The sequence below is a fragment of the Notechis scutatus genome, chromosome 1 (genome assembly GCF_049901735.1).
Source record: "Notechis scutatus isolate UNSWTSFEM ecotype Mainland chromosome 1, rNotScu1.2, whole genome shotgun sequence".
NCBI lineage: Eukaryota > Metazoa > Chordata > Lepidosauria > Squamata > Elapidae > Notechis > Notechis scutatus.
In genome coordinates, this window is record NC_142009.1 from 247607047 (window position 1) to 247633347 (window position 26301).

Consider the following 26301-nt stretch of genomic DNA (forward strand, 5'->3'; position numbering starts at 1 on the left):
TGACTTGGGTTACCCCATTCTCTCTACCTGTTTACTTTTCATATATTTTTGTAATCTGATCTTAGTTCTTTCTCTCTGGATGAGCAAAACACTCAAATGCCCTTACCGCATACTGATCATTCCCCTTTTTATTCAGTTCTTATCCTTAATTTACTTATTCTTAAATCATCCATCATTCTTGACCCTCTAATTTCTGGTTTAACTCCTTCTAATTAAGTGCTTCATTCCTAGCACATTTTACTTAATTTTGTTTCTCCTGATATATCCACACATTTTAGCCAACCCCATGGTATCATCTACATATCTAAATACCCACAATCATATTCCAGTTTTTCATATCACGTTACATAAATTTAATATTTATTGCAAATCATTTGAGTTTTAGCCAACAGCATATCATCTGCATATCAAAATGCCCAGTCCAGCGAAATATCTCCAAGCAAAAACAAGGGAAGTCCAGTTGTCTTTAAAAAAAACACCTTTGAGACTTTCCTTATATAATTATATGCAACAAACTAAGGTGGCATAACATAACCTTTTCTTACTCTATCCTCAATGGTAAACCATTCACTAAGCATCTCATTTAATTTCATACATGCTTTTCTTCCATTTATACCTTTCTTACTGAACTCAGTAAGCCACCTTCAATCCCATGCCAAGCAAAACATTCCATAATTCAAGACTATTCATTTTGTTATATATCTTCCCTAAATTGAACGATCTAGAAGAACTGTTAGAACTTTTAATCACAGATGAACAACATCCAAGAGACAAAAAGAAATATACATAGGAAGAAGCATGTAGTACTTTGATTTACAAAGAAGAGAATGATCCAAGGAAATCTTAAGCATATAGACCAATTTCTTAATTAAATGTCAATTATATCCCAAGAGTCAATATTTCTTCAGTTGTACCATCTATACCTTATCATATCTAAATACTCTTGGAGCATATATAATTTCTTTTTCATCCACCTTTTTTGATCACTAAAAATATAGACCATTCATTTTATTTTCACTTTGACATATGATTGCATACAGGGATAAATCCAAGAACTGATCTATGTCCTTGTTTATGGAGCTATAAAAATCTTAAATGAGAGTCTTACAGAAATAGTCAAGATATAAATTTAGCCTGCAATCTTACCTCATTAGATCCTACTGAACTCAGTGGTGATTATGGAATAAACATATATAGAAATTCTATATTTACAAATGTTATTCTGATTACAGTAGAACAAAAGAATTAGATAAAAAAACATTAATTCCCTTTCAGTGCAACTTATCTGGTGCCAAAAACTAATGGATTCTTTTACTGGAAATTGAAAATTAAAGAGGATGAGTCAATATAATATTAAAGGTTTTATAATATGCATTTGACTTAAATAATGAATGCTAAATCCAGAGACGGCCAATCAGCTGCAATATTCTCTTGGCAATGATCTTTTTCACTCATACTCCTGGGGTCTTTTTTATGTCATTAAATAATCAGAATGTCAAAATAGGGACTGAAGTAGGCTTTGAAGGGGAAAACAAAGCATTGTACTGACACAGAGAATAAGTTTAAATATTTAATAGTGCATTTATTTAAAAATAGTGCATTTATTTAATGTCAAGTACAAACAGAACCAGTTTTGCAGTTTTTGAAATAAAAAAAATAAAGTTATTGAATTACTCAGCAATAGGTTCGCTATGAAAGATACGAGCAGAACAATTGTGTATTCAGTCTCTACTGTAAGGAATGGGAGAGAGAAATCTATATTTTGATGCTGCCACAGAGGCAGAATTCAATTGTATTCAAGTAAGAAAAAAAAATTACATTTGGAAAATGTAAAAGTAGTATAACAAGAGTGATCTCTCCTGGGGAAAAGTCTAAGAAACATCCAGGAATGGAAAACTCTTGACAAGCCAAGAAGTGGTAAGACAAGAAAATTTTCTTTTAGATATAACTCCATTAAAGGAATATAATAGTGAAATAGATAGTTTAGACCTGACAGTATTTGTGAATCACTTTGATTTGTATACACTGGAATACAATGGGTTATTCCCAGGTGGTGTTAATCATACTTAGCTGACATAAAAATCAATGGAATATTAGTCATGACAAATGCAAATTAATTTCAATGAAATTTAATGTAACTATTTTAATTCTAGATGAATCATGGATAGTTACTTATAAAGTAAGAGTGTATCAAGGTTTTTTTTTTCCATTTTCCAAATGGTATTTTATTAATTCCACTCTTGCCAAATAAACGTGACATGATCTAAAATTCTAATTATAATGTGCAGGTAGTCCTTGACTTATGATCACAATTGAGCCCAAAATTTCTGTTGCTAAGCGAGACAGTTGTTAAGTGAGTTTTGCTCCATTTCACAATCTTTCTTGCCACGGTTGTTCAGTGAATCACTGCATTTGTTAAATTAGCAACGTTATAAAGTGAATCTGGCTTCTCCGTTGACTTTGCTTGCCAGAAATTGGCAAAAGGTGGTCACATGAACTCTGGGACACTGCAGCCAGTAGCCAAGTGTCCAAATTTTGATCACATGACCATGGGAATGCTGCAGTGGTTCTAAGTGTAAAAAATGGTCCTAAGTAACTTTTTAATTGCCTTTGTGACTTTGAACAGTCAGTGAACAAATGGTTGTAGGTTGAGGACTACCTGTAAATCTCCTCACACTTTCCATTAAATTAAGAAGTTCCTAATTATGACTTTTTAAAAGTTAAATCAATTCAAATTTGACAGTGAATAATAATAAGTAAAAGTTCGATGCAACTACAATTCTTATTTATAATTGTAAAACATATTGTTGTTGTTAGTTGCGAAGTCGTGTCTGGCCCATCGTGACCCCATGGACAACATTCTTCCAGACCTTCCTGTCCTCTACCATCCCCTGGAGTCCATTTAAGCTCACACCGACTGCTTCAGTGACTCCATCCAGCCACCTCATTCTCTGTCGTCCCCTTCTTCTTTAGCCCTCAACCATTCCCAGCATTAGGCTCTTCTCCAGTGAGTCCTTCCTTCTCATTAGGTGGCCAAAGTATTTGAGCTTCATCTTCAGAACCTGGCCTTCTAAAGAGCAGTCAGGGTAAAACATATATTCAAATGCAAATTGTTTATCCATTTTGGAGGGCGGGGGCACACACACAGACAACTGGGTAAATTTCAGTTAACATCTGGGTGAGGGGATTAATATCAGTATCATTTAGTAAAAAGGAAGGAAAGGACAAGGGCTAACATTAACACTGCAAAAATCAGTAGGTGGAAAAAGAGATGGTTTAAACTGAATGTTTATGTGGAAACCAGATATGGCCATGTTTGTGTTTTAATGTAGCCATAGGGACTTAAAGCTAAACAAGCCCAATGAATGTGAAAATCCCCTTTGTATTCCAGTTAATGTTCAGAGAAAATGTATAAGATCAGATTTAACCCTTGCTCCTCTCCCCATTGAAACAAAATTCATTTTGGGGGAAAAAAATAAGAAAATGAGAAATTATGAAACTGTTAAAGTATGCTTTCCTGTTTTCTTTTAACAAAGTTATTGAGAAAAGGAGTCTTTGGAACTCTTTTGTTCAGGCAGCCAGAGTTTGCACAGCTGCATGATTTGTGCAGATAACATTTAACTCTTTTCTTGTGAAATTAGAAAGAGGGTCTGTAACGTGCCTCTTTTCAGATGGGGCTTACACATTTCTGAAACAAAGACTCCTGTGATCTATGTTATTTTAATTGTTTTGGAAAATGCATTGAGACAGATTCAGATGTAACAACAAGCCATAGTTTAATCATAGTTTGAAATGATACCCCATAGAGGAAAATGCTGAACGTGTGTGTGTGTGAGAGAGAGAGAGAGAGAGACAGACAGACAGACAGACAGACAGACCTCTTGGGTCCTCTTTTTACTCATACAATTATCTAAAAATGTTCACTCCTTTTAATTATAAAGCTGCAGTATAATATACAGTACATTTCCTATAAAAGGAGCCAAGATACTATTTTCCAAAAGAACTGAAGAAATGTTTTCTGGCAGCTGATAGGGTGGTACAGGAAGGGAGAAGTAAGGACAAAAGGTCCTGGAAAGCCATGCACTCTGGCTACCTGCAAACTATTGGAACAAGTAAAACATCTCTTATTGAATGTTCATATTTTACTCCAAGGAGTTAAACATTCCGAGCAGTAGTAGATGAGCCAGATGGTCTTTAACTGTAACATTGTTCATATTGTTTAGATTACCGTGTTGCAAGTACAGTGCCTAATTTGCCTTTTATGGGAAAAAGCATGGAAAATTGACCACAGATGTACATAACCAGGAATGATGGCTGAGTAACACTTACCAAGCCTCCCTAACAGACTTGATCCCACAGATAAAGAGTGAATACTGAAATGTTGGCGATGCTGCAAGAGAATTCTCTAACATTGCCTATTTAAGTCTTTGTTTTAGAGCCTTGAACTTAAGTGTTAGGTCTGAAATAAATCAGATGTGATTTGTTTCACTCTTAACGATTTCACATTTCATTCCTTTATGCATCATCGTGTGTGTTTGTGTGTGTGTATAGAACATGATTCATATAACCCTAACATAAATTATCCTTCTCCCTTGCCCCTTTTAAAGTAGGCAGGCTGAGAAGCCAAGTGTATTGACTTCAAGCACAGTTCCTAATTAAAAAGAAAGGGTATGTTTCAGGTTTTTTTTTTCTTTTTGTACTGTGTAACAGAAAGCATACACCTGCTATTAATATAGCTTTGATTTCAATCAGAAGCTAAGCTTGTGCCAAACCAATTAGGCAGACTGTTGCTTATTTTTAGTCATAGGTCTCTGGATTAGCACTATAAGTTCAAAAACCTATCTGAATGAAACTGTTTCCCCCCTCCCTTAGATGGGATCAAACCTCGATTCTGCAATTTGTAAAATGCATAAATGAGAAATACAAATGAAAAGCTGTGCACTCTGTTCTGTAAAGTCCTTTTGTTTCTTATCATTTTCCTTTATATCTTTCATTTCCTTCCACTTACTAATGGTTAATGTCAGGTCATTTACTTTTGGCTGGAGGGTTTCCTTTTGGACTGCATTTGCATGCAGGTGCTCCTCAGAATGCCCAGCTGTTCAAACTTGCCTAACCCTTTGGGAGTTGCTCCGGCCAAATTTATCAACTTCTTTCAGAGGTGAGAGCCACTGAGGGTGAAAAACCCAAGGGAGCATAAGCAAATGGAAACTGAATGAGAGAATCTCTCACCATGGGGCTAAACAGATTGTTTGTATTTATCCGGGCACGAAGCACCATTCAGAAACCAAACCATCCACGAACAAGGCAGATATCTCAAAAAAGTAAGCCAATCTGCACATTATCAATCAAGGCACGTGGGATATATATGAATCATAAGAGGATTAAATCAAAATTGTTCCAGAAGAAATGATCTCAAAATCAAAACTCAATAGCAATTTCTGAGAGAAGCAAAAATCTTTCCCATTTAACTTGTTTTTATTGTAACCACTTCTTTCTTGCTTTGGGGTTTGTTTGTTTTTAAAAAAAGCTGAGCTAATTAAAGGCCAATTGTATAAATGAAAACAGCACAGCTTGAAAGTGCTTCAGAAGAGCAAAAAGATGCTTCAGAATGGAGGTGTATGAAAATGAGGCCCCTGCCTCTAACCCCCTAATGTAGTCACATCTTTCCCTGGGGTTGCCTGGTTGCTGCAGTCAAAGAAAAATGTGCACTTGATTTAAAGAATTTCACACAGACACATGTTACTTTCAGGTTCTCACTGTGCTTCAAGCATCTTTTATTTTTTTTAATCTGTAATACTGCATACCTTACTATTCTTTTTTCCTAATCATAATCATTTTAACGTGCTGTATTTAACATAGCACGCATGATTTTTTTGTGAGTAAAACAATTCAAGGATAAAACAATTCAAGAGTAAAACAATTCAAGGATAGAACTAGAAAACCTTGAATTACGCCGTCTTTGGTCTGATTTAAGCATGGTATATAAAATCACACATTGCAATGTCCTACCTGTCAATGAATACTTCAGCTTCAACCATAACAACACAAGAGCACACAATAGATACAAACTCAAAGTTAACCGCACCAAACTTGATTGCAGGAAATACGACTTCAGCAATAGAGTGGTCAATGTCTGGAATACTCTACCCGACTCTGTAGTTTCTTCCCCAAACCCCAAAAACTTTAACCTTAGACTGTCTACTATTGACCTCACCCCTTTCCTAAGAGGTCTGTAGGGGGCGTGCATAAGCGCACCAACGTGCCTACCGTCCCTGTCCTATTGTTTCTCTTATTCTTCTTTTATTTTTCTTATATGTACCCATTTCATGTATTCACAACTATGTATACACTTATACTTATTATCTTGTAAACAATTGGCAAATCAAATAAATAAATAAATAAATAAATAAATAATAATAATAAAAATGACTAATCACATTTTTTCCCTAGAAGGTGAGTGCAACCAGGAACTAAAGCCACTAAAATCAAGGCAACAAATGTAGTTGGAAATCTATGCACCGACATACTCTTTTTAATATAATTTTACTGCAGCAACGTCCTTTTTACAGTAGTCAAACCATCTGTTTATTATGTAGACCAACTCCCAAATAATTTCATTTTCAACACATTGTCCTGACTATTTCATTGCATACTAGATTGTACTGGGCCAAGTCTGATTCAGTCATTCCAAGAGCACTCGTTCTTTTTTACCCATCATAAAGAGGGAAATACTACCTTACTGTTCTTTTACTTCCTATTAGCTATTTTAACTTGTTCTTTTGACTTTTTGCTGCCTTCTCTTTAAAACCCTTAATCTTCTCAGATGCAGGCTGCCTTAGTTTGCATCCGTTACCATTCAGCTATTTCTTTTGTCTCATGGCAGGTTCCTTTTGGGTTTTCTGTACCCTCGAGAGAGGAACAGGATTTTGCAAACATTTTTAGGTCATCTGTCAGTGCTATTTTAACATACTAGTTGTGTTCATTGGGAGATGACTTAAGAAGCTGGGAGTTGTGAGGATATTTTAGAAAAAGGTAGGCACTTTGCATTTTACATGTTTTGTGAAAACACACTGGAAATATCCTTTCTTATAACAAAAATTGCTTGATCTGAAAATGAAAGCAGATCTGTTCTTCCCAAATTCAAGGAGATGGAACTGGTAGATGATCCATTAGTATTAAACTACAACTTCCAGCATGCTGGTTGATAGTACTAAAATGGAGTCCTTGATTCTCTCTCAGAGCTTGGTTATTTGCTTGCAGATATTTTATTACCAGTCTAGGTAATACAAACATCATCAGTGCAAGCAAATAATCAAGCTCATAGATTGCCATGAATTCCATAGTTCAACCTTGAGCTACATATATTATTTTCTATTGTTACTAAAGTGTTGTATAGCAATCTCTGGAAGACCATCTGTGTAACACCTGCTGAGTCTGAGGGTGAGGTCAAATGCATCATCAGTTTGGAATTGGTGTGCCCCTGTAAGATACCGAAGTCCAGCATCCCTCCATGAAGTTCATTTACTCTTATGTGGCATCAATTTTCCTCGATCATTATTAAATCAGATTCTTGTTTATAGGTTACATGGAGAAAACTCATGGTGCTTTTGAATTCTATTCTGTCTCTTGATTTCCTGTGTCTGACAACCTGTCCCTAGGCTGTAGGAAATTAAGGTTAGGAACTGAAAACTATGTAACATCTGGTTTTAGTAATGACATTTAAACTTTTAAGGCCCTCACACACCATCTGGCCATCCCAAATAACACAACCGTGATTGCTTTCACTGATACGCACAGCCACCAACTCCTTTTTTCCCTTTTTAACTTGGAGATATCAGAGTAAGGCTTTGAATTATCCAGAATAAATAATATATACTCACACAGTATCCCTCTGCCTACTTACTACATTATAGACAGAAGTCTTAGAAGATTTTATTCCATCCTGAAATGGACCCTCTCACTGCCACACTACTCCCAGGAAATTTCAAAGAAGAAAAGCATTTAGCAAGATCTTTTCTGCCTATTTAACCTCAAAAAGAGATGGAAATTGTATCTGAGAATTTGGTCAACTTCCAAGAATAGTAGAAGATAGGCGGTTTCAATTATACGTGTATCTTCTAATGTAGAGATGCCCATACAAAAAACCCTTGAAGCTTGAGGGAAAATGCTTCTTCCAGAATAGAATAGAATAGAATAGAATAGAATAGAATAGAATAGAATAGAATAGAATAGAATAGAATAGAATAGAATAGAATACTTTATTGGCCAAGTGTGATTGGACACACAAGGAATTTGTCTTGGTGCAAATATTCTCAATACACATAAAAGCTACATTCGTCAAGAGTCAAGAATCATAAGGAAAACACTTAATGATAGTCATAGGGTACAATAAGCAATCAAATCATACTAGGAAACTGTACCTAACAAAATATTATGGTCTGCAAACTGAGACGGGGAGAAATCTGCAGTAAATTACTTAGGAGAGGAACATCCTGATTTTGGAATGTTTTCAGGAAGTTGGCTAGCATCAGTATTGATTTCATTTCAATACCAGGAGAAAACTCAGGTATTATTTTTGCAATCAGAACTTAAAAATTAGGGGACCCTATTATTCTTTGTAAAAACCTATGTCTCTATTACTTTATTATAGTTATTTACATTTAATTAAGTATTGTAATTTTCATTTCACTTTATTTTATTACATACTTTATGGATTATAATCCACCTTGAGTTATTTGGAGTATGTAGAATTGTGAACTCTGTGCAGATACCGTATTTATCGGCGTATAACACGCACTTTTTCCCCCTGAAAATAGGGGGCAAATGATGTATGCGTGTTATACGCCGATATATGTTAGAAGCCTTTGGTGAATGCTGCTGGGATCGGGGATCAAGGACACAAATGAAAGAAGGGGAGGAGGAAGCAACCGAAGCCTGTCCTTCTCTCTGGGTCAGCTCTCTCAGTTGCTCTCTCGCTCCTCCACCAGCACAGGAAGAAACTGCTTCAAAGAAGCGGGGGCCTTTTCCTGTCGCCTCTCCCCCCCCCCACCCCGTCCGCCCGCCCGCCCGCCCGCAGTGCTCCGTTCTGCCTGCCTGCCTGCCTTCGTTAATGGTTGAATCGGAACAGCTTCGGCTGAGTAAAAGAGGCGAATAGTTATTATTCTCAGCGAAGCTGCTCCCAAACAACCAGAAACTAAGGCAGGCAGGCAGAATTTTTTAAATTTTTTTTCCTGAAATTTCCCCCTTTAAAATGAAGATGCGTGTTATACGCCAGTGCGTGTTATACGCCGATAAATACGGTAGTTCATTTAGTTACAGTTCAAAGTTACAATGGCACTGAAAAAAGTGATTTATCACCATTTTTCACACCGACAATCATTGCAGTATCCCTATGGTCACATGATCAAAATTCAGACTTGGCAATTGAGTGATATTTATGTGATTCATATGATCATCTTTTACAACCTTCTGAGCAAGTAAAATCAATGTGGAAGTCAGTTTCACTTAATCATCATGTCACTAACATTACAACTGCAGTGATTCACTTAACAGCTTTGGCAAGAAAGGTTGTAAAATGTGGCAAAATTCACTTAACAAATGTCTCATTTAGCAACATAAATTTTGGGTTCAATTGTAATTGCAAGTTGAGGACTATCTGTATATATGTGTATATATAACTATGTATCAATATATCCATGTTCAAAGAAAGTTAGAATGTATTCCATTGAAAGTGTGTGTGTGTGTGTGTGTGTGTGTGATAGAGAGATAGAAAGAGCTGGGTATAAAACAAAGAATAGTATATTCTCATACAGGCTGCTAAGAGTGTCCAGGAAATGAGTATGACTCCTCCTACTGACGTCATAGAGCTGGGTCTGCCACTATAAAACCAATCCGCCTTAGCTGCTCACCATCTTTTTGACTCAGCTCTTGACTTAGAGCTTAGTCTCTGGAAGATAGTCTGAGCTTCGCACGAGTTTAAAAGAGTTTACTTGATATTTGATAAGGGTTTCTTTCCCTCATTGTTTCTGCTGCTCCTGGGGCTCTGGTTGAGAAAAGGCTTCAGGGGGCGGGGAATCTGCTCTCCGGTAGCATCAAAGCTTTGGCGCTGCCTCGTTGGAAGGCTGCAGCTACAGGGAAAGTTCTAATGAGCCTCCTATGCAGCCCGAAGATCAGAAAGTGCTGCCACGCTACCGATCTTCTCCCCGCTTCACAGCTGACTCTGGGGATCGAATTTCGCCGCTTTGCAGCTGTTCAGGCTAGCATGAAGCAGCTCGGGGCTGGCTGTTCCTGGACTGCCACACGTAGCAGGCGGCCATTTGGGAGATGGATTCGTTTTTGTTTTCTCCTTGGTGAATACTGATTGGGTCTCACAGCCTTAGAGCTGATTTGGCCCCCGCTACAGGCTGCACTTAAAGTGGGGAAGCTCTCAGCGCCTTCTGTGTCTATCCTGTTGGCGTAATGGAGAAGGAAGCCTCACATGCAGCCTCCATGGGGCCAGAAGAACTTTGTGATCCTCCAGCCCCTATTAAGACAAGGAAAGACAAAGGCGTTCTACAAACAGAGAAGTGGCTGCTAAAATCAAAGCCAAAGCCGTAGCTCCAAAAAAGACTTCCAAATCAGAGCTTAGAGCTGAGAAGAGAAGACATGTTGCTTTGGAAAAGCAGTTTGAAAAGACATTGGCACAGATGAGAGATCAGATTCATCAGTCCTCCCAGCACGGGGAGCTGCAGGCTTGCCCTGATATGTCTGCAAGGGGGGGGGGAGTGGCCTCTACCTCTGCTAGTCACCTTTTAGATTGGTCCCCTGAGAGGGTGGAGGGGGAGCATATACCCTAAGACTTGAGTAAGAAGAGTCCTTCTTCCAGACAGGCATCCTGGGGCCCAGGACCTTCCCTTCCATTGGGTCACTGGGTACAAGCAGGTCACAGGCCGATGCCAACAGCTACTTATACTCCTATGACTGCTGGTATGAGTCCCTCGGAACCCCCTTCAGGCCATTGCCATGATGACATCAAGGATATGGTGGTTGTCAGGGGTCAGTCCTTGTTGTCTTCCTTGCCCCAAGGGGTGGCTCCTTCTTTCAGAGTTTTCCCTAGCCATTGGCCAGCTCATTCCGATTGGGGGGAGGAGGAGGAAGAAGATTATACTAACCCTTCTGATCACAGTCACTACTCTCTGAGGAGGAGGAGGGTGCGATTGTTGATCGCAATATGTCTGAGGAGGAAGAATTTAAAGCTGATCAGCCTTCCTTTACTGGGGTTTTCAAACCTTCCCTTTTCAAACCTCTCTTACACAAAGCCTTGGTTACGGCACAATTGACAGCTGAGGAAGTGGCCCCAGAGCCTCAGACGGCCCCTCCAGGCCACAGTGATTCTCTGTTCACAAAACCAGTGATTCACACTGAGATTCTCTCTTCTCCCACCATATTCCTGGATCTGGTTAGGGAACAGGGTATCTCCCCAGGCCTTCATCGCATGATGAACCATGGCCTTCATCGCATGATAGGCAGTTTTACAATGGGGGACCAGCCTTGGGCAATGCCCTCATTGTCCTTACAGTAGATGCCCTGGTGGTGGCCTCTTTCTCCTCATCGGGCACACCCATTGAGCCTGAGGATGTGCTTAAGGCAGAGGATAGGAGGTCTGAACAAACCCTCAGATGCACCCACCAGGCTGCAGCACGGGCTATCAGGGCATCTATGGCTGCCTCATTTTTCACAAGGTCCTCATTGTGATGGCTCCATCAGCTTCAAGAAAGACTCCTGGCCACTGATTCCAGGGCTCACCAGGATCTTAACAAAATAATTGCAGCTGCGGAATTTACGGCTGATGCGACCTTGGACTCAGCCAAATTCGCCTCCAGTGCTATGGCTTCTTCTGTGGTGGCCAGGTGACTCCTTTGGCTTTGGAACTGGCAGTTGGATGCGAAGTGCAAATGAAAGTTGGCATCGGTTCCCTGTTCAGGGGATAAGCTGTTCGGGAGGGCTCTGGAGCCTTACTTGGTCGAAACCAAGGACAAGAGAAAAGTTCTCTCTACAGCAGGGAAGAGGTCAGAATATCGTCCCAGTCCGTACTATCGACCAGCCATATTCAGATCTGAATCCCCATCGTGATTCTCTAGAGGCCAGAGATCATTCCCTCAACGTCAAGACTAACGTCCTGAGGCTTCAGGCAGGCAACAGCCCTTTCGAGGGGGAGGAGGTCATTCATTCCATCGCTCGAAGTAAAGAGATGGTTGACACCCCCCATCAGAGGCCGTTTGGCCTTTTTCGCATCTCAATGGGAGGAGTCAACTTCAGATGCCTGGGTACTGGAAACAGTATGGTTTGGCCTGCAGATTGAGTTTATATCTCCACCCATCTTTATATTGATGCCCTATGTCAAGGGACAGATCTCGACGGGACCTCGTGGATTCGGCCATTCAACACCTGGTCGAAATTAGGGCCATTGAGCTGGTTCCGATGGAACAATGAGGACTAGGTTTCTACTCTTGACTCTTCATCATCCCGAAGGCTTTGGGGAGTGGTGGAGGGCCATCCTCAACCTTAAGTAGCTAAACAGGCTTATTCTGTACAGGCGCTTTAAAATGCAAACTCTGCATTCCATTTTAGAGAGTGTACAAGAGGGCGACCTCCTTTCCTCCATTGATCTCACGGAGGCTTACCTCCATATACCTATTTAGCCTCATTACCGCCAGTTTCTCCGTTTCTGTTACCAGAATGTCCATTTCCAGTACTGGGCCCTTCCATTTGTTCTTTCATCGGCGCCCAGGGTCTTCACAAAGGTGCTGACAGTTCTGGTGGCATCGCTGAGGGCTATTCTGGTGAGGGTCCAGTGCTATCTGGACAATATCCTGATTCAGTTGCAGTCCATCAGTTCAGCCCATTGAGATCTTCTCATCATGGTACAGTGCCTGCGAGACCACAGCTTCTCGATCAACCTCAAGAAAAGCCACCTCTCCCTTATGACCAGGCTGCAGCATCTCGGGGCGATCATCGATACTTCCCGCTGCCAAGTTTTCCTCTCCCCAGAACCCAGGGAGAGCCTCAACGCCTTTACTATCCAGATCAGAGGACAACGCACCGTTCCACTGTCTCTCCTGTCTCAGCTCCTGGGGAAGATGATCTCCTGCATTGGCATTGTCCCGTAGGCCCGCCTTCATGCACGAGTGCTTCAGTGGTTCCTGCTGCCATTCCAAAGGGCAGGCACCAACCATTCAGCAATCAGAGTTCAGGTTCCATCTCAAGTTCTTCATTCCTTCAGGTGGTGGCAGTCCCAGGCAGTAGGGCAGGACCTTCCCTTCAGGGAACCAAACAGGGCCCTGCTCACCATGGATGCCAGCCTCCAGGGCTGGGGAGCCCATCTAGAGGGTGAGATAGCTCAAGGCAGCTGGGAGACAGGACTTGCGCCATCAATTGGCTCAAACTCAGGGCCATTTTCTTGGCCCTGAAGCATTTCCGACACAGAGTGACAGGTTGCCACATCCTCGTCATGACAGACAATGTGGCTGCAAAGACTCATGTCAACAGACGGGGGCACCAGGTCCAGGGCTCTCATGAGGGAGGTGGAATGCCTGGGGAGATGGGCAGAGAAGCATCTGCTTTCCCTCAAGGCAGATCACATATCAGGGGTCAACAATGTCCAGGCCGACTGGTTGAGTCAGTCCCAGGTCGACCATTTGGAATGGAGCCTCCACCCTTCACTGTTTCTGATATTGTCCCACAGGTTCGGCTCCCCGGCAGTGGATCTATTCGCTACTCCCCTCAATGCTCAGGTAAGCAGATTCTTCACCAGGTTTCCGATCCAGGGAACGGAGGGGACCAACGTGCTTTGGAGTCGTTGGCCTATCCTTAGGGGGAGGAAATAGATAACTTAGAAAGATCCAAATGCAGGGACTTCCGATTTGAGCTTCTTCAGCAACAGACCGAAACCGTGACTCTGTGCTGTTTCGATCCGTGCTCACCACTGGAGCACCCCGAGCTGGCTGGTTTCGGGGCCAAGCCACCCCGTAGAGGTGGTGAAAAGAGGGGAGACTGCCTGCAGGGTTGAGGAGAGCCGCATCTCTCCTCCTCAGCTGGCCATTCCTCCCTTTCCGGAAGGCGGTTGCAGCAGTGGTCAGAAATGGCCACCCCAAAGAAGAACTCGACCGGAAAAGAATGTGCAGGAGGAAGATAAGAAGAGAAAGTTTTGGTTGACTGGGTCAAATAGCAAAAGCAACAAATAAGGTACCCTGGAATTTAAACTATAAAAAAAAAATAACACTGTTCCCAAAGAAGATTTTCAAGCAGCGGAGAGAGAAAAGGGAAAGGATTTGGGTTTTTTTCTCTCCTCTTCCTTTCCCTATACTGACAGCTAAGAGACTTAAGCAAGAAATTGAAAAAAAAAATCCACTTTGACATCAATAGGCATTTAAACTGAAAATAAAATGTCAAAGGGATAATAAAGATTTCTGGATACTTAAAAGCTTTTGAAAGCAGGAAAGGAGAGAAAAAGAATAAAAGGGCAGGATCTGGAAGGGAGGAGACTGCCTGGAATTAAAAATAACTTACAGTAAAATCCCAACAAGACTTCTAAAAGATACATTTTAACTGAAACATGGCAACAAAATACTCCAATTAGTAACTACAGGAGAAAATTTGTTTAATGAGAAAAGATAATATGAAATTGAAACAGGACAGACAAAAGAAGAAACATAATGATTTGAATTGAGATGAGATAATCAAAATAAAGTTGAGAAAATTAAAAAGGGGAAAAACGATATAGAAAATGCAAAATAGTAATAAGATATGGAATAGAACACAAAAATGAGCATGAAATTGAGTTTTTGTCTGTATAAAGAAGTGTAACCCGGGACCATGCTATTTTCAAAAAAGATGTTTTACTTGTATTTTGTGTGTGTGAAAACCCAAATAAAACTTTATAAAGAAAATAAAAGAAAAGAAAAGAAAAGAAAGATCCAAATGCAGTCTTAGAACAAGATTGGAAAAACAGACGGAATATGTTTCTGGAGTTATTTCCAACCTGTTTACCAGCAGTGGCCATATCTTTGTCTGTATGCAATATGAATGTGCAATATGGATATGTAATATGTAATAAGCATGTGACAAACAAGGAGAAAGGGGACTTAGAGTAGAGGAGCTACCAGCTTTCCAGATTGCTGTCCTATATGGACATATTGAAAAAAAAATAGGATTTTGTATTCCCTCCCAGTTGGTTAACCAGATTCAACCCATTTCCAAACCTTACCTTCCTTTTGGTGGCTTCTCCAAATATGATCATACTCTGTTCTATTTTGCGTGAGCAGTCCTAGAAACAGACAGAAACAGATGAGGTCTGAAGTCTCTTTCTGTAATTTCTAACATTAGTTGGGTTGGTCTAATCTAACAATGTTGTCCCCTACCCTACTCGAGTGTATTTCTTGGGTAAGATTACTAAACAAATCATATTTTTTTAAATTTCATAGCTTTAATAAAAAGCTGTCTCTTTGTTACTTGCTAAAAAATCCACAAATCATGTATTATACTTCTTCCATGACAAATTAAAAGAAAGATGACATGCCTGTTAACAGTATTTTAAATATATTCCAGTACTCATCTCTGCCCATTATCTCTACCTCATTTATATTCTAGTTTGGTTTTTTTTATAACCACTCATACAGCATACAGAGTTTAAAATAAGATTGCTTGTAAATTATATGACTAAAACAGGGCTTGATGTGATGATAATAAAAGTGATGAAGAATCTAATTAAAATGGCATTCTGAGGTTTATAGGAAAGACTGTGCCACATAGGACTACAGTGTAGCAGATCTAAATTTTTACCCAAAATTTACCTGCAAGAACCAGTGGGTAGAGGCCTTTGAAGAGAGAGTTTACAATGGCCATTTTCAAATATGCAAAGCCCCAGCCTTTTAATACGTGTTGCAGGCATAACACCCAAAAATAAGGGCAAGGCCCCCACCTTGACTTTTTTTAGCACTGCCGCCATGGACATCTCTTAAATTGAGGAAGGTCTTTTTAAGGGATAGGGAAGGTGAAGGGTACTTGGTTGTGTTCAGGGGCCTGAGATCACAAGTGTGTTAAGGGCCCAGTTTTCTGACTGTATTAACCTCCATATTACTTTCACTTAGGGCAATATATATTTAGTTAGTGTTTGTAAAATTGTTTTTATGGTTTATGATGTCACCCGGATGCCACCCGGAGTCATTTGTTGAGATGTGTGACTATATAAGTCAAATAAATAAACAAACTAATACATACATACAGAGCCCAGCGTAACCTTTCTGACTCTTAAAAGCAGGATCTCTCAAATATCAAGCATGCTTTGGACCTTCCTATTTTGGGAGAGTTTTTCCTTTAATATGCTGCACAAAGCTAGGTGTGGCCCTTGATCAGAGAAAAACTGTATATTTCCTTTCTGTAACTGTATAAACCAGGCCCTAAATTAGGTTCTGGAAACTATCATAACAACCATTAACATATTTATATTTTATTTATTTATTTGTCATATGTATATGGCTGCCCATCTCAAACTAAGAGATTCTATGTAGGTTTTGGATTAGGAATGTAGAGATCTAGGTTCTAGTCCAGAGGTCTCCAAACTTGGCAACTTTAAGACTTCCTCCCTAAAATAATTTTTATTGTCACCAATTTATGGCTAAATCATAATACAGTGCTGTGAATTTGATTTGTTGTGATAAATTTCAAAAAGAGAAAAATTGCCAGATTTCTTTAAAATAATCTTTGCAAAATAATAAAAATACTAAATGGGCATATTGGTATGTATACGTTGGATGCACATTGCTTCTTGTGCAATTAGTGCTCTGAAGTATGCATTTACTCAATTGGAAAATATACAATTTGGGGGGAAATATATTTTCTTTCCACCACTATCTGGATTTTCTCATGGCCTAGATAATTCTATCCTATTAACATCAAACATCTAGGTAACTTTAGAAACTTGCATCTGCATTATTTCTAGGAAGGCATAATATAATTGGTAATGACAGTAATTGGCATTATATGGTTTAATTCAATTTCCTCTTCAAGGAAAAAAACCTTTTAACCAACCATTCCAGGCCTATTTCTATGTTTATTTGTTATGTTACTAAAAGTGCTATACGGCAGATATTGTATTCATCAATTTTCACAAATTAATCTATTAGTATTATGTTACCTCTGAACTTCTGACGACCAAAACCATCTCACGAATTTTTCATTCCTTATTGATAAAGTTTCAGTTTGTAATTAAGATGCTAATTGGATGGGAGAAAAAAACATATAAGAAATGGAAAGAACAGACATCAAATAACACTGAGAACGTTTGTTTTTTTCTGAGAGAGGATATCACAGGAACATCTTGTACCCTAAATAAATGTGGTAGAGGAAATTGAAATGTTTTTCAAACATCATAAATGTAATTCTACTCCTCTGAATTTTTAGGTGAAATGGATGTTTCAGCTTTGGAACTGATTATATAATTGATTTGCTATGATGTAGTTCGGGAGGTGGTAAAATCAGACTTTTAAAAGCCCTCCTTATGGAGCTCTGCAATTTTAACTGAAGTTTAGCACTTGTATTATTGTTATATATTTAATCCCTTAAAATATGAACTGAAAATGAAATACAGCAAGACTCTGGAAATGGCAGAACATAGAAGAGTTTTCTCATGCATTAGCCTGGTCTTGCTCCCATCCCTGCTTTCTACCAGCAGTCCAGCTCACTGAGGCTGGGTATACTGGATATCCTCCATCACCCCAGAGACCAGCCAATAATAAGTAATGCTTCTACCACCAGACAAGTTCTCTACCACCTTGCTAGCACCTGGTGGCCCAGCACCCAGCAGCTGATGGGTAGCTTCAATCCAGCACGTGCCATGGTAATTGGTATCATTGCTACGGCTACCACCAAGAGCTGATTTCTGGATCTAGTCAATCAACTCCAGGTCCAGCTTCCTCTCCAGCTCTTGGACCATTTTTTATTCTAATTTTGAATGGTCTCCCACAGGACCTCACCAACTGCTCTGGAGACGCCAATTATTCCCCTGCTAATTGCCATTGAAAGCTACAGAAGATCCTCTCTGCTCCTTCCACAAACTTCATCCCACCCTAACCCTCCCAAACATACTCAATCATTTAACTCGGTGCCTGTCAAGATCACCATCTTGCTTTGGTACTACTATAGAAAAAGAAAAAAGGGAACTCAACTGACCTTATCACATGATCTCTCCATTGTTGGCAGTAATGTGTGAGAAATAGAGAAAAAAGAGGGGGAATCTCAGAGATGCTTGAAGCTGCTCAGAGTTTTCATAAACATGCTTTTCAGAAAGAGGTTGCCTGTTTCTGAAAAGAGAAGAGAAAGAGAAGGAAACCCAAAAAGGAAATTGTGTTATCAGTTTTCCCTTCTACTTCGCAGTTCTGTCAATTATTTGTCTTTGAATCCGTGGTGGTATTCAGCCAGTTTACACCGGTTCACTCGAACCGGTAGCAAGGATTTGGCATGTGTTGCCGAACCGGTAGTAACTTCTGGCTGGCAACGCCCCTGACCCAGTCACCCAGTTGCCGCTCACTCGCTTGTCCCACCCACCTGATGCTCGCGCACCCTGCCTGCTTGAACCTAGCCCGCCTAGTCATTCCTTAAGGTATTTTTTTTTCCTCCTGACAATCAGCTGTTCCTTTGATCAGCTGTGCTGGGATTCCCCTCGCTTACTTACTGCTTCACCCAGGAGGCTTCCCTGAGGCCTAGGGAGGCAAAAAAAACCAACCCTTCCACCCCCTCCATTTTTTGTCTTCATGGGTCCCAGGGAGGCCCTAAAATGAAGCATGGGGGGTACACCCCCCATGCTCAGTTTTCTGCCTTCCTAAGCACTAGGGAAGCCTTCTGGGAGCAAAAACGACCCCCAGGAAGCTTGCCTGAGGCCCAGAAGGCCCAAAAAATGGGGTGCTGCTGCAAAAAGCAAAAAAGCCATGCCCACCTAGTCACATGGCCTTGCCCCCTAGCCATGCCCCCTAACCGCCCCCATAGAACCGATAGTAAAACCATTTTAAATCCCACCACTGCTTTGAATGATGTACTGAGAACTACAAAGAATTAGGAGCAGAATCTAAAGATAGAGCCCAAAAGTTACATTACAATCAAAGTATTCATTGACTATGCAGGTTAAGATATAAATCAATTTTTGAGCAAGTCATAATCCACATATAATCTAAATCATTGGGGATGCTTGAAACACACTAAACCAAAGCACATGAATCAATCCTGTATAGCATGTAGTTGACTTATATTTATCTGAATGTCAGTGTGAAGACCTGAAGATTTATTTGAAACTATTAAATAGAGTGAGGTACTTTTAAACCTCTTGTTCTGTGTGAGGGCATAAATAGGAAATGGAGAGGAGAAAAACAAAGGAGGTGCAAGAGAAAAAAGCAAACAATCCAGGAGAAAAGAAATGGATGATTCTGATAGTTGTATTACGAGGGTAGATATTGATCAAGCAGTGAAAATAGAACTGAAAGGGAAAGGAGGGAGAGTTTACCTTGTGCTGCTCCTTGGTTTCTCAGTATACGCACTCCCAGCCTTCATTGCTGCTATAATAATATTCATCCTAATAAAATTTAATGACTGAAGAATTCTGTAAGCTAGTTGGATAAACGATGTTGCACAGTATGTCAAACGTTCAGCTTTCCAGAATGAAATTTTGCCAAAATGAGACTGGCAAACTTTGTTTGTTCTGCAGATGGTGTACGAGTCTCTTGTGGTATCATATTAAATTATATAGGCAGTCAGTCAACTCTATAATGCATTGAGCTTAGAGGTGCAATATGCATTGAGTGTTCTGTCAAGAAATGGACTCGGAAGCATAATACAGCTATGCGAGGCAGCAAAAGACAGAGCTGTTAAGAAGAGGACTTCTTAGCTGTTAAAATGATGACTTGGATAGTGTACAATGGGATGTGGAGTATTTTGCCTCAAAGGTAAGGGATACTGCAGTGCTTGCTGAATTTTTTTTTTCCAGGCTTATTGCTGTGACTGATTATCCAAAGGATTTGGATATTTTCTTTTGGTTGCTACATTTTAATTTTTCTGCTAGCTAATACTATTTTTATGTTGCATTACCTTGCTGTGATATTGTGGTAGGAACAACTATTGAGGTCAACAGTTTAATGAAATTACCTCAAATAAACTGAAAAATGTGGGATTTTTTTTTCCCTTTCCAAACAAATGTGGAATAGTAATCCTAACAATCTCAGATCAGCAATAACTAAAATACAGAGTCATACAAAAGAAACTTGGAAATATGTGTTTTTCATAAAGTTGCCCCATCCCAACTCTGTCAAAATTGCTTCATGTTTTAGAATAATAACATTTTTTTTTAATCACCAAGCACTTTTTAATTTTAGGCCCTCTTTATTCTGGAAGTAGCTGCCCTCTCAAAGTTGTGCATTATTATTTCTGAATGTGTTTGATGAGGTTTCCCAATGCGAAGATCAGGAAGCCCTTTGGATGTGTTCAAGAGCCTCTGTTGTTAACAGCTGCATGTGTCCTTCCTGCTTTTAATAAAAAAAAAATCAGGAAAATATATTGGGTAAACTAATATGCATCCATGTTTATGGTATTTAAAGCTGAAATTTTTAAAGAGTGAATGTCCTAGCTAGAAAGAGAAGAATCATCAGTGATAACAGTCCTGCTACTGGTGTTAAATGATATGTGCTGAATGTGTGCACTCAGATTATTTCCGAATCACAGTGGAGTTGGATGCAAATCCTCATGAGCAGACTTTCCAAATGAGTTGTGCTACTGGAAATGGGAAAAGGTAATTTTTGCCAATCCCATCTCCTTCCACTGTGACTTGGAGGAATATCTGGTCCTCCAGAGAATATGAGAAGTAGTGCAAAAGGCTGCAGAGTAAAAGGAAAATTGATCAAATTCTTCTTTGCTTCTTCAGTACAGCTGTTGTTCCCACATTCCCATTCACAGAAAGTCTACCTTGGATACATCCTAGTAGGACTGTCAGAGATTCAGACTGAAACACAAAATGTGATTCAGAAGACACACATATGGATGCGTACCGCTATTGGAACCACCTTAAAACCAGCTGTCTCTTTTCTTGGGCTCACCCTGCCGCTTTTCACAGTTAAGGCACAACCCCAGGAAAAGTTGTACTTGGATATTGGTTTTTATGTCAGGTGCTATCTATGTGCCCAATGAAAAATCCAATCTATATTTAGTGCTTCTTTCAATCTTAATATTTAAGAGCATTGAAACATCACCCACACACCATAGATTCAAGCTCTCTGTTTAAAAGATACACGCATACCAATTATAAACCCAGTCTTTCTGTTTTATTAACTAGAATTTCTTCTGTCAAAATTCACCCAAACCCAGCCAGTTTTGCCATTTGAGAATCTAGTCATGAAAGGCAAGGATTTGGGGGCTCAGACCCCTAAAACTTTTTCCCTTTAAGTGATGGATTTCTTAGCCACCTTTGAAAACTCTGATTTCCCCAAAGTGATTTATAATATAAAATATACTAAGATCAAATAAAATAGGCTGTAGGTGTGACAACATATTAAAACAACTAGTTTAAATAAATACAAATGCAAGCAAATAATTAAAATAATTTCTCTTTCACCTCCTACCTTTTTTGTTCATCAGAGTCTTCAATGTGAGCAGCCGTGAGAGGGAATCTAGTACAAGTTAAAAGCCCTTGCCCTATGCTTGGATATTGTAGTTCCTGTTGGCCTCACAATTGTCTTTTTTGTGATCTTTAATTTACTGGTTTTGCTATTGTAATTCCACTGTTATTCTCTTTTATTACCTTATTTTTTCTGCAAGAGTTATAAACCTCTTGAATTAAAGTGGAGTATTTACCCCAGTCTGCCAGTCAGTCAATCAATCAATAAATTAATCAACTATTCATGCTTTCTCTCCCCTCTTCCCCCCCCAACCACCAAATTAACATACAAATTTCAGCATCCAATTTTTTTGTTGGGCTTTTATTCTGGGGTGGTGAAAAGTTTCATTCAGCCTTTTCTATATAGTATCTTCTTCTAGATATAGTCAACTTCAGATCAACTTCAGCTTGGCTGTTTTAGCAGAAAAGTTGAAATCCAGGACAACTGGGAGACCACAGAATGTGTAAAGATGGTTGAGGGATTTTCTAATTAATATAATTTCTTTCATGGTCATAGCAACATGCTGTCTTAGGTCATCTTCACAGCAAGAACTTTTTAAGAGTTTGAGATGTCAAAAACTGCCCACTTCAAGCCTCTGGATCAGTACTTTATTGTGAATCATACAAGAATCATCCACGTTTCATTTTATGTTATAAACTACTTGGAGTTGTTTTTGAGTCCAGCAATACAGAAATATAATAAATATGATAACACAACTTGGGAAACGAGGGTTGCTATACATAAATCATATTTTCTTTTTCTCTTTTCAGGTGAAAATACAAGTATAAAAGTAAAATATTACAATAGCATCAAAGTTATAATGAGAACAAAATTAATTGCCTTTGCCAAAAGAAAAATTACATAGTAGGCATTTTATGTTACTCTTTCTTTCAATCAGTATCTTTGTAACATTGATTGGCTCCATATAATCAAAAGTAGAACAAAACAAAGATATGGAGTAAAATAATGAGCAGTTGAGAAAAATTCAAGGTGCTAGGTCCTTAATTTGCATTATATTCCAAACAATTCTGTGTGGTTGTTTTTCTGACTACTTATTAGTTATGTTTTATTTAAAAGAGAAATTATGCAACCATGGAAAATGGGCATTTCTGAGAATAAGTAGTAATGCATCATCATCAGACTGATGCATATTGTTTGCATACTGTATTCACTTTCAGAAGTGATTGGCTTGGAGTCAGCAATTAATGGATGTGGTCCTCAGCTCTGCTACAGATGGTTTTCTGAAAAATATTTTCAGTTGTAAACACATCTCTTCTTCCTTCCTTTATCAAGTCTTTTAAGAATGAATAGACATTTATTGCTTAACAATGTATGCTTTACATTCTGAAGACACTGTTTTGAATGAACACCTCATAAACAGCCATCTGTGTAATTGTAAATATATTTCTATGGGGATTGTGAAATAATTATTTTGATCCCAATAGTACATTTACACATTTAATTATCAGTTGTTAGCATTTTGTTGCTAAAGTCAAAACAATTTTTATATTGTGTGCATATGTCAGCATTTTATATTTTAAAATTACACATTATGTACAACAAACTAAATGAAATCTAATGTGTGCATACAAGTATTCATGCAAACTAAATATGTAGTATTATCTTAGTATTTTTCTACTTACCTTCATTGCCACTTCGTTTTGATGTGGATTATGGGCTTTTTCAAATTTAAATGTTAAATTGCTTACATTTTCTGAAAATGTAATAGAATCAATAAAAATGAAAGGTGTGCTCTATATTAACTTCCCCAATTTGATAAGCTTGATTGAAAAACAAAACTGCATAGTGTTCCACCTATATGAAATCAAATTCTGCCTTTGCATGCATAATTGTTTCTGAAAATTGGATAGGAAAAGAGGTGGTATTTTACACAGCAGGGAGAGGGAGGAAGAGAGATAGGGAGGGAGGGAGAGAGAGATAGAGAGGGAGGTATAAACGGGCGGGATTCTACCAGTTCGCACCGATTCGCTAGAACCAGTTGTTAACATTCTAAGCAGTTCGGAGAACCGGTTGTTAGAAGAAATTACTGGCCTAATCCTGTAAGGAAGGCAGGAAGGAAACATTCTGGTGTTGCTTACAGAAGCTGCCTCTCTGTTAACCCTTATTACATTTTTGGCAGGACTAGACTTCCTGTCTCTGGAACTTCTCTGGAGTTTTTCTCCCCTCCTTTGCTGGTACTTTGCTTATGTGGAGTGACCATTCAAAGTTACAATGGCACTGAAAAAAGTGACTTATGACCATTTTTCACACTTACGACCATTCATCACACTTGCAGCATCCCCACAGTCATGAGAGGCCAGGCAAGGAGATAAGTGCCTCATGTGAGTGATGTTGAGTTGGCCATGCCCAGCCAACAACATGACCACCAAGCCACGTCCACCAAGTCATATGACCACCAAGCCATGCCCACCGACTAAGCCATGCCCACAGAACCGGTTGTTTAAAAAATTGAATCCCACCCCCCTGGGTATAAATGCCTGTAACTAAGCAGTGTTGATACCATTTCTTTCCCAGAGTTACCTCTGATCAATGTTCAGTTAGTCTGTGTACTTTGTGACTTTATGCACTTAGTCTGACTGTAACCAATTGGCAATGCCACTTTTAGACAGTATTACTCATATTCATGTTCAGGCACCCTAATCAGTATAGATCAATATTAAAACAGCAGCTATATTGTCTTCTATAGATGCTTTGAACCATGGCAGGTAAATGCATCCAAATCAGTAAATAATTGTAATGTGCATAAAATACCAATGCCCAATCCTTACAGTCATTTTTAGAAATGCCTATCATTTATTCATAACTATCTTTATGAGCTAGAAAAAGGAAATGTCTCAACTCTTTATAATTTTGGAGTAAATCATTTTACCTAGTTCTCTCCAATCTAGATTACTGTATGTCCTGCTTTGAAGATGAAAGGAGACTTGTATATCCTATCAATAAATGGGACTAGAATAATCATATGTTGGTTTTTTTAGTGGTGTTTGATAGTATTGAACATGATGTTCCCTTATCACAGCTTTCTGTCTTGGGTTATGAGGCACATTATGAGTCTGGTCTATCTAAGTAATATGGTGTGATTCTCTTCCACTCTACAGGCTGATAATCCTCAGAGGATGTGTTTATGGGCACACATGGAGCAAAGTAAACCAGTGAAATAAGCCATTTGTATAATGAATCTCGTTATCAACAGTTTGCAAATTACGGACAACACTGCCTTTATTTTCCACTAATTCTCAGCTTTGGAAGCTATGGAACTCATAAATTGTCATATATATTCAGTTCTTGGATGAGGAAGAACAAACTTTCTATTGGGAAATGGATATGTCTTTGGATTGGAAATTATATTATTTGAGTAATAGAATGCCACTGATGTTGAATGGGGTTACACAGTTCCTAAAAACACAATGTGCATCTATGGGATGCTTCTGGATTCAGTGCTGTTGTATAGGTTAGGTCAGGTGTGTTAAGTACTAATTAGAGTACATTAATTCCTCTTTGAAGCACCTGGAAACCAAAACTGTACATTGGTACAGAATTGTGCTAAGCAAATAGCAAGCCCGTTGTACCCAAGGCCTAAACAATAAGGATTATGTTTACAGAATTAGGAAAATATATGTGGCTTCCTTTTTCGTCTCTTTTTGTTAGTTAGGAAAGATCAGGAATTGCTTCCCAAAGCAAACAAAGAGTTTTTTCCCCACTTTCCCAGCCTTTAAAAAAATGATGACTGTAATTGTTGAGCAGCACAATGTGTGGTTAACCATTAGTAGCAGCTTCTCCTTTTTTATTCCCTATAATCTGAAATAAAATAGTAGGAAGCCTTCAAGATGGAATGTTTGAAATTGCTAATGAATGGAAATATAAATAGTAACAAAAGACATGAAATAAAGTCTAATAAAGCACAACATGGAGGACATGCCTGCATATACTAAAGAAATTAAGCTAATTTAAACCTTGCAGGCACTGCTATTTATGCCTTCTGATAGACTCATCAGTTTCCAGGGACTTTAAAGGGCGGAATTTATTTATATACTTTTATTTTGGAAAAGAAAGCTGCTTCTAGATTAGTGATGGGCAGGAATGAATTCTTCATTGTCGATTTTTGTGTCAGGTTCTTCAAATAGGGGATAGTTTTACTGCTGAATATTGTTAGCTATAGATTTAATTCCATAAATATGAAGAGTTCCACAGATACAAGAGAGCAAGAGAATTGGTATTCCTCCAAAACATTGCATATCTTTCCTGGGCCCCATCCCCTAGTATCTACCTAGCAGAAGTCTACACATACATAAGAGTTGGCACTCTTTCTGCAGTAATTCTGAAGTAAATCAGAACTGACCTCCTAGATGTGCAACATCTAAGGTAGTCCTCACTTAACAAGGGTAATTGGGACCTGAATTGCTAAATGTTGCAGCTAAATGATGATAAAATGAGATATCACGTGACCAGGTTGCTTAGCAACTCTGGCCTGCTTGCAATCCTACTCCCTGTTGCCGTTGTTAAGCAAAAATCATGGGTCATTGAGGGCTTGACACGACTGCAACCTTCTGCTTGGCTTCCAACAAGCAATGTCAGTAGGGCTGGAAGTTGTAAGTCTTGGGAAACTTGC

The 26301-nt window shown here is 39.0% G+C and overlaps 1 protein-coding gene across 4 annotated transcripts in view; it reads left to right on the forward strand.

Moving 5' to 3' along the window:
* Positions 1 to 26301, forward strand: part of PARVA (parvin alpha) — a 70124-nt gene that overhangs the window by 16638 nt on the left and 27185 nt on the right. The gene's annotated exons all lie outside the window — the stretch shown is intronic.